Source organism: Dermacentor silvarum, chromosome 1 (genome assembly GCF_013339745.2).
Source record: "Dermacentor silvarum isolate Dsil-2018 chromosome 1, BIME_Dsil_1.4, whole genome shotgun sequence".
Taxonomy (NCBI): domain Eukaryota; kingdom Metazoa; phylum Arthropoda; class Arachnida; order Ixodida; family Ixodidae; genus Dermacentor; species Dermacentor silvarum.
The window spans coordinates 143,938,800-143,949,992 of NC_051154.1; the positions used below are offsets into that span (position 1 = coordinate 143,938,800).

An 11,193-nucleotide genomic window follows, 5' to 3' on the forward strand; every position below is an offset into this window, starting at 1 on the left:
AAGAAACAGGCCAACAGAGACGCAGTAAGGGTAAAAACAGGCCAATTCAGGCTGGTGCTCGCAAACAAATATGGAGCTTTAGAACAGGAAGATAAAGACAACATAGAGGTAATGAATGAAACCGTAACTAGGTTGATCTCAGAAGCAGCAATTGAAGTGGGAGGTAAGGCACCAAGGCAAGCAGTAGGTAAGCTATCCCAAGTAACAAAGGACCTAATAAAGAAACGGCAAAACATGAAAGTGTCAAACTCAAGAGATCAGATAGAATTCGCTGAACTGTCGAAACTGATCAACAAGAAGAAAGTAAGGGATATCCGAAATTATAACGTGGAAAAGATTGAGGAAACAGTAAAATATGGACGCAGCACGAAATCTGTGAAGAAAACTGGGCATAGGACAAGGCAAAATCTATGCACTCAACGATAAGCAGGGTAATATCATCAGCAATTTCGATGACATAGTAAAAGCAGCAGAAGAATTTTATACTGACCTGTACAGTGCCCAGAGCAGCCAAGCTACTTTCATTCGAAGTAGTGATGAACAGGATACAGAGGCCCCTTCTATAACTATAGAAATGAAGTTAGAAGGGCCTTGAAAGACATGACCAGGGGAAAAGCTGATAGAATAACAGTCGATTTAATCAAGGATGGAGGAGATATCATACTTGAAAAACTTGCGGCCCTTTACACGCAATGCCTCAAGAATTCAAGTGTACCAGAAAGCTGGAAGAACGCCAACATTATACTCATTCATAAGAAGGGAGACGTTAAAAAATTGACGAATTATTGACCCATTAGCTTGCTTTCAGTATTGTATAAAATATTTACCAAGGTAATTTCAAGTAGAATCAGGGCAACGCTTGACTTCAGCCAACCAAGAGAACAGGTTGGCTTCAGGAATGATTCTACGATGCATCATATCCATGTCATCAACCTGGTAATAGAGAAATCTGCGGAGTACAATCAACCTCTCTATATGGCTTTCATAGATTATTAAAAAGCATTTGATTCAGTAGAGATACCAGCAGTCATAGAAGAATTACGTAACCAAGGAGTACAGGATGCATACGTAAATATATTGGCAAGTATCTACAAGGATTGCACAGCAACCTTGGTTCTCCAGAAGAAAAGTAGAAAGTTACCTATCAAGAAAGGGGTCAGGCAAGGAGACACAATCTCTCCAATGCTATTCACTGCATGCTTAGACGAAGTATTCAAGCTCTTAGACTGGGAAGGCTTAGGAGTGAGGATCAACGGCGAATACCTCAGCAACCTTCGGTTTGCACATGACATTGTCCTATTCAGCAACAATGGAACCGAATTACAGCAAATGATTGAGGACCTTAATAGAGAAAGTGTAAGAATTGGGTTGAAGATGAATATGCAGAAGACAAAGATAATGTTCAATAGCCTGGCAAGGGAACAAGAATTATAGGATCGCCAATCAGCCTCTAGAGTCTGTAAAGGAGTACGTTTAGCTAAGTCAATTACTCACAGGGGACCCTGATCACGAGAAAGAAATTTACAGAAGAATAAAATTGGGTTGGAGTGCATACGGCAGGCATTGCCAAATTCTGACTGGGAGCTTACAACTGTCGTTGAAAAGAAAGTGTACAACCATTGCATTCTACCGGTGCTAACATATGGGGCTGAAACTTGGAGGTTAACAAAGAAGCTCGAGAACAAGTTAAGGACCGCAAAAAGAGCGATGGAACGAAAAATGGTAGGCCTAACGTTGAGATACAGGAAGAGAGTGGTGTGGATCAGAGAGCAAACGGGTATATAGCCGATATTCTAATTGACATTAAGCGGAAGAAATGGAGCTGGGCAGGCCATGTAATGCGTAGGATGGATAACCGGTGGACCATTAGGGTTACAGAATGGATACCAAGAGAAGGGAAGTGCAGTCGAGGACGGCAGAGAACGAAACTAGGTGGAGTGATGAAGTTAGGAAATTCGCAGGCGCAAGTTGGAATCAGCTAGCGCAAGACAGGGGTAATATCGCAGAGAGAGGCCTTCGTCCTGCAGTGGACATAAATATAGGCTGATGATGATGGTGATGATATTCCTCAGTCGTTGTTCATAATCAATTTTACTCTGAGCTTCCCTCACTTCAAAACTTGTCCAGCCCGTGTCACCCTGCACAGCTTCATTGGTAGTCTTCCCGTGAGCGCCCAATACGAGGCGTCCCACTGACCTTTGGTTGCCATCGAGTCCTGAATATACCCCTGACTTCAAGCAAACAACCGCATTTCTTAATGTAAGCCCTGGAACGATTACACCTTTCCAGATACCCCGGAGCACCTCGTACCTATTGTATCCCCATAGCACTCGGTGTTTCATCCGGAGCTCGGCGTTTCTACCGATGATGATGATGATGATGATGATGATGATGATGATGATGATGATGATGATGATGACGATTTAATGGCATTCCCTTTGAAACGGGGTGGTGACAAAAAGTCACCTAGCCTGCTTGACTTAATCACGTATGCAAGACATTTTTTTTTTTTTTTTGCTTTTTTTATGAGATCAGGTTGTATCAATCTCTTCCCAGCTTTTTTTCCACCCGTACTCTAAACGTACCTTGCTTATCTTGACTGCTGACCCGTTGATGCTTCCGTACACTTTAAACCCAAGCGCTTCTGGAAGGTGTATATTACCTATGGTTCTCATTGGGTGTATTCTTTCGCATTCCATTAGTATGTGCTGAGTGGTGTCCGGATCTTTGCTGCAGCATACACATGCCTCATCTAGTTCCGAATATTTGCTCCGGTATGTTTTGGACCTTAGGCAACCGGCTCGAGCCTCAAATAGCAAGGCACTGCCCTTTGTGTTATCGGACAGATTTTCCCTTCTAATTTCTTTATTCTCATTCTTGTAAATCTCCATGGTCCTTTTTTTTCCATTCTTTGCATCCAATTCACTCTCTCTATTTCTCTCACTTTCTTTCTGATGACTCCTGGTTGTCTATCTACAGTTTAAATTATCCTGTACTTGTTTGCCAACTTTCTTGACCTCTTCCGCCATTCTTTGTCTACGCTTATCGGGTACATATACTTGTGCACTTTCAGAGTAAATCTAAACAGGGCCTAGTGAAAGACCTTTACAATATGTAATGAAGGCCTGCAGACGAAAATTTATTCGCCAGAGTAATAGCGCAAGAACGAAACACGGACAAGGGGAGCGAGACCACACAAGCGCGACTATATGGGGTGATCATTTTTTGGTTTCCCGGAATTTTTAAAGATCGCCTATGGAAGATAACATATAATCCATTTCCTTAATGGAGCTGGATTATTCGAAGAGGCGGGCATTACTAGCACGAGAAATCGAAACACATAATCAACCAATCAATAAAATTAACTAATTAACTAAATAATTACTTCACGGCACATATTGCAATTTATGAATGTGAGTTTGCAAGACTTGAAGTGAATCTCCAGGATGAATTACTAGTTTCGCGATATTATTTCCCAAAATGTGAGACGAAATACATGGGCGTTCCAGTTACTTTTGTGGTTCAATGCGTAAAAGAGCGTTTTCTTAAAAAAGTAAGTCGAACAACAGTGCATTTTTACGACAAGTTTGATGGCGTCTATCTTCAAACTGGTGTCATTCTAGAAATTCATTCCAACTGGATACGCCTTACAAACTCACCGGTATAAAATAAATTGCATTATGTGCCATGAAGTAATTAATTAAGAAGTTAATGAGTGACTTTTAAAAACATAGTTGAATATGTGTTTTGATTTCTTGGACAAGTAATGTCCGCTTCTCTGAAGAATCCAGCGCAATGACTAGAATTATGTTATGTGTAAAAGGTGATTTTTAAATATTCCGGAAAACTTAAAAATTATCACTAGCGCTTACAGCCTTGGGCGTCTCGCTTCTTCTGTCCGTGTCTCGTTATTGAGGTACTACACTGTCGTTATGGACCTACAAGCCGAAGTTTCTCTCACCAATTTCATCGCCACTTTTTGCCTCACAAAGTAAAAGAATATCTCGAAGTTGTACCGCTTGCATACTTAAGATGTGTGCCCCCTTAGAATAGATCGACGGTCTTGTACATACGTGATCTGCACGACTCGCGCTGTTTTCACATTGGCTGTACTAAGTGTATACGGCCTACAAAGCTTTCGCTTCAACAGCCCAAGATGGTTCCCATGTACTGTGGGCAAGGTAGATATACCTGGTAGCGAAGCTTCCATAGAAGCCCATACGTTCAAAACATGGTTGCTTACCGGCGGTTCATGGGGCTTAGCGCCATCTGTGTGAGGAGGGAACACTTCCGGCGGAAGAAAAAATAATTTGACGTCATATCCGTCAAAAACAGAAGTGACGTCATTTTGTTCTCATAGGCGCGAAATTTGTTTTTGGAGGCCTGCCATTAGAGCTGTATATTCAAATGCCCCGCCATTCGACTTCATGGGCGTTCCGAGTTTTCAGCGCGAAAAGCGATGCCGGAAAAGATCAGCCGTACGGGTGTCGAAATCGCTTCGCTGCACAGAACATACTTTCTTAGGAGGCCGGCGAACACTTTGGGCGTAGATTGCGTAGAGTGCTAGTCCTTTCGTCGGACGCCAAGCCCGTCGGCTGGCGCTGTTGCGCGAAAACAACTAAAGTAAACAAGTATCTGACGGTCGCAACTCACTACTTTTGACTGCACAGGTTAAGAAACAATAAAACTACCCGCGTCACCTAATTCAGACAAACGTCGACATGCAACACAACACATGTGAATGGGGGGCGTATTGTAACAGGTGAACTTTACGAGCGCGCCTTTCCACGCACTCCAAGAGTTGCACGGCATTGCAAGTGATAGCGGCGTCAACAACCGCCGCTACCGATGGGCGCTATCACGGTGGGCCCTGATAAAAGGTATTTATTGATAATGATGTAGTAAAATACAGTTGTATCTTTTCTCGCTATGCATATATAAAATGAATTAGGAATTTTATTTTCGTTGAATGAATCTAACTGCGTCTCGCTTTAATTTAAACACGCTTTTTTTCTTTCCCAGTGTTTATTCCCCCCAAACATAGTCGCGCTTCAATCGCTGCTCCCATAACCACCCTTGCTGATGTCGGTGACAATTGGTTCTGAACCGCTTTTCGCCCGAAGCTACGACCTATGTGGATCGACCTTGCTGTGGGAATCAAATGTTACGCGTTACAGCTGCCTGCACATTTTGCAGGCATCTGGCTGTCGTTTGGGGCTCCGTAAAATGTCAGATGGTGCAACAGGCGAGCATGTGTGTGACGACCACGGAGGAAAAAAAAAAAAAAAACTAGGAGGGAGCGTCACGTAACAATCTTGAAGCCTGGTCATAAGAAAATTAAGATAAATAATCATGGGAGCATCCGAGCACGTGATGTCAAGCGGTCGTCTGCTTGAATGTCTGCTTCGTCGCTTGGAAGTTGTCACGTGCGGCTTCAAAAAACGGATTCAAAGGAAAACGAGAACGGCGTCAAAAGAAATTACAGGTTGCCTTGCGAAGGCTGTCCGCCTGACGTCATGCTCCCTCTGATATTTATTATTGCGATAGCAATTATATGGACACTCAAAAGCAGATTTCTGCCGTCGGCGTCGCCGTCGGCGTCGCCGTGAGGTTCCGTATGACGTCAATAGAGATGAAATCGTCGCCGCGCGCCGAACGCTGTATGTGCGAGTGAAAGGGCGCGAAGGACGCGCGCTTTCACGGGGAGTGAACGCACGGCGGAGAACAAACGCGCGTTCTGCTCTGTGCTCCCTTAAGGGCTGCAGAAGTAGGCGTCTCTTTCCTCCTCTACAATCACCATATATGTAGAGCAAACGTGCCTTCTTCCGACGCACGAAAGGCCGTGGGGGGAGGGGGAGGGAAGGGAGGCGACGTTTAGTTGCGGCACCAAGTGCCTATTTATATCAGAGGCTCCGGCAACAGTCACCAACGCCGCACGCATTTTGAGCGAACGCGGGCAAAACGCCGACGGCGTCGACAACAGTTCTGCGTGTTGCCGGTGCTGCTGCATGTCCAAGTTTCTACAGCTGATAAAGCAACTATCATTACTCCGTATAGCTCTCTTCAAATTTGCTATCGCAATTGATGCTTCACATTTCAGGTGAAACTGCGACAACTTTTTTTTCCCCTCCATGATGACGACAACCACAGGGCGACGGCATGGCGACGACGATACCGTGACGACTGATTTATTGTACTCTGGCGAAGAAACGTGAAAACCTGCTCTCTTACGACCTGGACCGATCCCGAAGCTATATGCACTGGGCACACCGGGCCGATCCCGATGCCACACGCACGCGCCAACAGTCTCAATGCGCTAGCTTGCTCGAGAGACCGTGCGTGCGTTTATGGCTTATCGCGGGTAAGTCTAAACTGCGCTGGGGGTGGTGGTTCAGATTCCACACGTATTTCTTTTTCTATTGAAAACGACAGAAAGGAGGCGCGGAAATGACCGCAGAATTCTTGGTATGAGTTCGCGTTAATATCTGTATCCACTGCTTATGTACTACATCCGTGTCTGTTTGCAGTTTCCGAATGTTCTATATTTGTGTCTATGGGCCGGCTACCTACTTTTCAGAGAGGCGCTCGGATGCGACAATGCACGACCCATGGCAATTGCCCCGAAAATAAATGAAGATCAGTAAAAAAAATTCCCGAAGCCACTCTATCATATATGACGAGTTGAAGTAACTATCACCTGTCAGTATAAAGAAGTGCGCTCGCCTGCTTCGCGCTTTTCTCTCTGGTCGTAACCAGCAGTCAATGAAGAGACTTACCCGAGTTCCGAGGTTTCATCCCTTTTTTTTCCTCTTCCGTTTTTTTTTTTCTTTTTTGTGATAGCAATTATATGGACACTCCAAGCGCATTTCTGCCTTGGACGTGGACGTCGCTGTGAGGTTCCTTATAAAGTACAAACACGGTAACATCGTCGCCGCGCGCCGTACGCTGTATGTGCGAGTGAAAGCTTGCGAGGGTCAGCCGACGATTGTGGCTCAATCTCGCGCCTGCGAGAGAGAAAGGCGGGACGGAAGCACGCTTCTGTCAAGCGCACGGTGGTCGCGCGCGAGGCCCGGGGGGGAGGGGGGACGTTTAGTCCGGCTGCGGCCGCGCGGGCGCCGTATCTTGAAAGCGATCTGCGACATGGAAAAAGTGCGCGTGCTTATTCGCTGTGCTTTCGACGTTTAGTTCGCGTTGAAGCGAGAGATGGCACCAAGATCAATTTGCTCGCTGCTATTGCCGCGCCTCCTCACTCCAGCGTTTTGACAGCGAGTTTCCGCGGGCATCGAGCGAAATGTGCTCATGTTTACCTGCGCACGCGTTACACCGCGCTTGTTAATTTAGTTAGTAAGCGAATGTTTATAAGTGTATACGGCCGATAAAACTACTATCCTTACTTCGTATAGTTGTCTACTAACTTGCTATCGCAATCGAGGCTTCGTCTTTCGGGCGAAACTGCGGCATTTTTTTATAGCAAAGTCACCAAAGCCACAACGCTGTGGCGGCCCACCTTAGGACATTAATAGATTTCATTGAAGGCGTGGTAAATATTTTAACTGGAATCTAATGCTAAGCTTTACTTACTAATTTCTTCGGATCGTATACTGCGATGATCGTCGTCCTTTTGAACTGATGCACTTGTGTCCGCTGAGAACGGTTGTCCAAGTTGTCGGACACAGCGCCACGTGAATTTGAACGTGTGCAAACGTTGTTTTTGTGTCTGTAGTGCGAGTTGAATCATTTACCTTTTGTGCCGCTGCTCAGTGCATTTGGCGCTCAAGGCTTCTACCGCCTTTGTCAAAAATTAAGAAGTCATTGTACGAGTGTTTGCGACCGTTGACATATGGTATTGTAATCACACAGATGACTTGCCAAAAACTGAGAAAGTAAAGACAACTCTCCTTGCTCTTTCCATCATCACGGAGCTGCAAGTGTCACAGTGCCGGCAAAGTTCGGTAAAGCTGAATTTGCCGCCCTAACATATCAGCTGTCGCATCCGGTTTGAACTTCAGTAAACTTGTAAAATTTTGACAGAGAGGTGTTCTTTTGACAGACGTATTTAAAAAAAATATCTTAGACCGAGAGACAGTGTTACATCACGCCTTTGGCGTGGCCTAACACTGAATCCGTGAAATTCAGCCGAGCCTACAAACGCACGCCTTGCATACCCTGGATCCTATAGGTTATATATAGCTTCGTCTTCCATTCGGCCTCTCACGGCGTGACTGAGCCCTTCTAAACCGTCTATATGGCTTGGAGTATAGCGTTTTGAAACGCGTACTCCTATCTAACCAGAATAGCTAACCGCCCACTCTGCGGGTGCGGGGAAACGATCGCACACCTTTGTGAGTTCCCGCGTTTTAACCAGCAGCGCTCTCCTCCACATCAGACCTGCTGGGAAATGTCCCACTCTCAGAAGCCAAAATTCTCAGATACTGCCCTACGTGGACATCAGCGCGAGCGGCTATAAAGACGTTACTGGGTTGTATAAAAGACAAAGCATTGGACGACAAATTGTGACTGGGTGGCACAGAGCACTGTGTTGTGTGCGTTGTGGCGACTTGACAGACTGTGCGATTGTGCCCACACAGATAATCGTATGTTGTTCGTTGTTCCCTTTTTTCTTTCTTTCTTTCATTCATCTTTCGTGACCATTTCCCCTTCCACAACAGGGTAGCCAACCGGCGATATCATCTGGTTAATAACCTATCTGTCTTTTCTTATATTTATCTCTCCCTTTGCTAGAGTGAAGTACAGTGGGAGCGGTTTCCGTAGAACGTTCAACCTGAGGAACCTTTGTCTTGCGTGCTAAAAAAGATAGGTGATGATGATGATTTATTGGCATCCCCTTTGAAACGGGGCGGCGACAAATAGTCACCTAGCCTGCTTGATTTAATCAGGTATACTATACATGTTCTTTATCTAGCATTTTTGTATACCTCTCATTATTTTTCTTTTTCAAAAATTTACCTTGTACCGCTGCCTATGATTTTAAGAGATCAGGTCGTATCCATCTTTTCCCTGCTTTTTTAACACGAAAGTGTTTTATGCCGGGGTCCACCAAGACTTCACTGACGTATTTCCGTGACGGAAATACGTCACACGAACATACACGAACATAATACAAAGAAAGAAACCAGAAGAAAAAGTTCCACAAACATGCAAAATTTGGAAATCGAACCCACGACCTCTCGGTCCGCGACGATAGATCGCCGAGCGTTTAACCCATTGCGCCACAAACGCATTTGCAGAGAGCTACACAGACGCGCCTTATATATCTAACACTCCTCCGTGTACCCGCGCTCTTGCTCGGGGCGGTGCCGCCGCCTACGAGCAGAAAAGAGAAGTACTGCATTATGACACTAACGCGCACCGACAGTGAACGCTTCGGTGGTCTCAGCACTACGACGCCTCGATGCCAGCATTCGAAGGGACGCTGGCATCAAGAAGCACTACCAACGCCACCTAGGTGGCGTTCACCGTACTCAGCACAGCGGAGCGTGGCCTCCGCAATTAGCTCTGAAAATGTTTCTGAAGTTGATCGCGGAGGCTGCAATTACGACGCGCTGTACGCGCTGATTTGACTCGGTGACGATTCAGTTACGTGCTTTGTCTTGCGCGTTGTATTAGTGTGTCAGTTACGTGCTTCGTCTTTCGCGTTGTGCTAGCGTGTGCAGCGTAGTGCAGCTTCCATATGCACGACGGTTGCTCATGGTCATCGACGTTGGTAGTCGTGATGGAGGAGACGTGCCACCAGGCGTCAGCGTGGGTGCATCAACGCCTAAGGGCGCTTTAGCCACAAAACACCAATAGACATTATATATCAATGTGCAATAAACATTACACTACTTCTGTGAAGACACGTTTCACTTTCGTGTTCTATACCGATTCCTATATAAGAGGGATCAACCACATTTTTTCCACCAGTACTCTAATCGTCTCTTGCTGATCTCTACGGCTGATCTGTTTATGTTTCCTTCCACTTTAAACCCAAGCGCTTCTGGGAGTTGCACGTTACCTACGGTTCTCGCTGGGTGGATCCCGTCGCATTCCATTAGGATGTGCTGAGTGGTCTCTGGATCTTTATTGCAGCATACACATGTCTCATCTAGTTCCGAATATTTGTTCCGATATGTTTTCGTCCTTAGGCAACCGGCTCGAGCCTCAAATAGCAAGGCACTGCCCTTTGTGTTATCGTACAGATTTTCCCTTCTAATTTCTTTCTTCTCATTCTTGTAAATCTCCATTGTCCTTTTCGTTTCCATTCTTTGCATCCAATTCACGGTCTCTATTTCTCTCACTTTCTTTCTGATGACCCCTGGTTGTCTATTTACAGTTTCGATTATCCTGTACTTGGTTGCCAACTTCCTTGACCTCTTCCTCCATTCTGTGTCCACGTTTTTCATGTAGAGATACTTGCCTAGATGTCAGCGCCGCCTCGCGGAGAAGCGTGGTATCGAGGCACCCTAAAACAAGATCTATCGCTCTCTTGCGTCATCCATTTGTTTCACACATCGCTTCTCTTCATTGAAGGTGTTCACTAGCGCATCCCAAATAACCATACGAAGTAACTACGGTTCTTACTTTTATGGGGTGCAAAATGCGCGAAAGACGAGTCTCCTCCGTCGGCAATATCGGAAGTGGAAAAAATAAGGTTAGAATGTGGCAGTCTTTCTATATGTCTAAGCTGCTCGCGAACATTTCTGTTTTCGTGCGCGGAAGCTTTTGTACGTAATCCGCTGTCTGCGGCTCGTTGCTACAAAAAGAGTTTGCGTGTGGATGTCGCAGAATCATGGCTTTCAAAGCTTTAGGGTGCATCGATGGCATGCCCAAAGATATGGTAATCATAGACAAGAAAGTGAAATTACAGCATGCAAATTACGCTTGTCACTTTTGCTATGGCTTCCAGCGCGATCTCACAATTAAAACTATGACGCCGAGTCACACTCCGAGACATACGGTATGCCTCAACGATGCACACCGATGTTCTGCTGGACGGATTCATTGTTTAAGAAATACAGCAAAACGTTGTTGTCGTTGTTGGTGTTGTTGACAGCGCTATTAATGGCGGAGAGTTTGGACTGAAAAGCTTTGACTGACCGACAGACTTTTTAAATCGCTATACACTGCTGTGGTTTGAGCATTGGCGCTTAGCGATTAACCCAGGTGGGCAAGTGAGCTGCCGTTCATGAGGTG

The 11,193-nt window shown here is 45.5% G+C and overlaps 1 long non-coding RNA gene across 1 annotated transcript in view; it reads right to left on the minus strand.

Moving 5' to 3' along the window:
* The window catches only part of LOC125940209 (uncharacterized), a 174,443-nt gene that overhangs the window by 52,364 nt on the left and 110,886 nt on the right, over positions 1 to 11,193 (minus strand). The gene's annotated exons all lie outside the window — the stretch shown is intronic.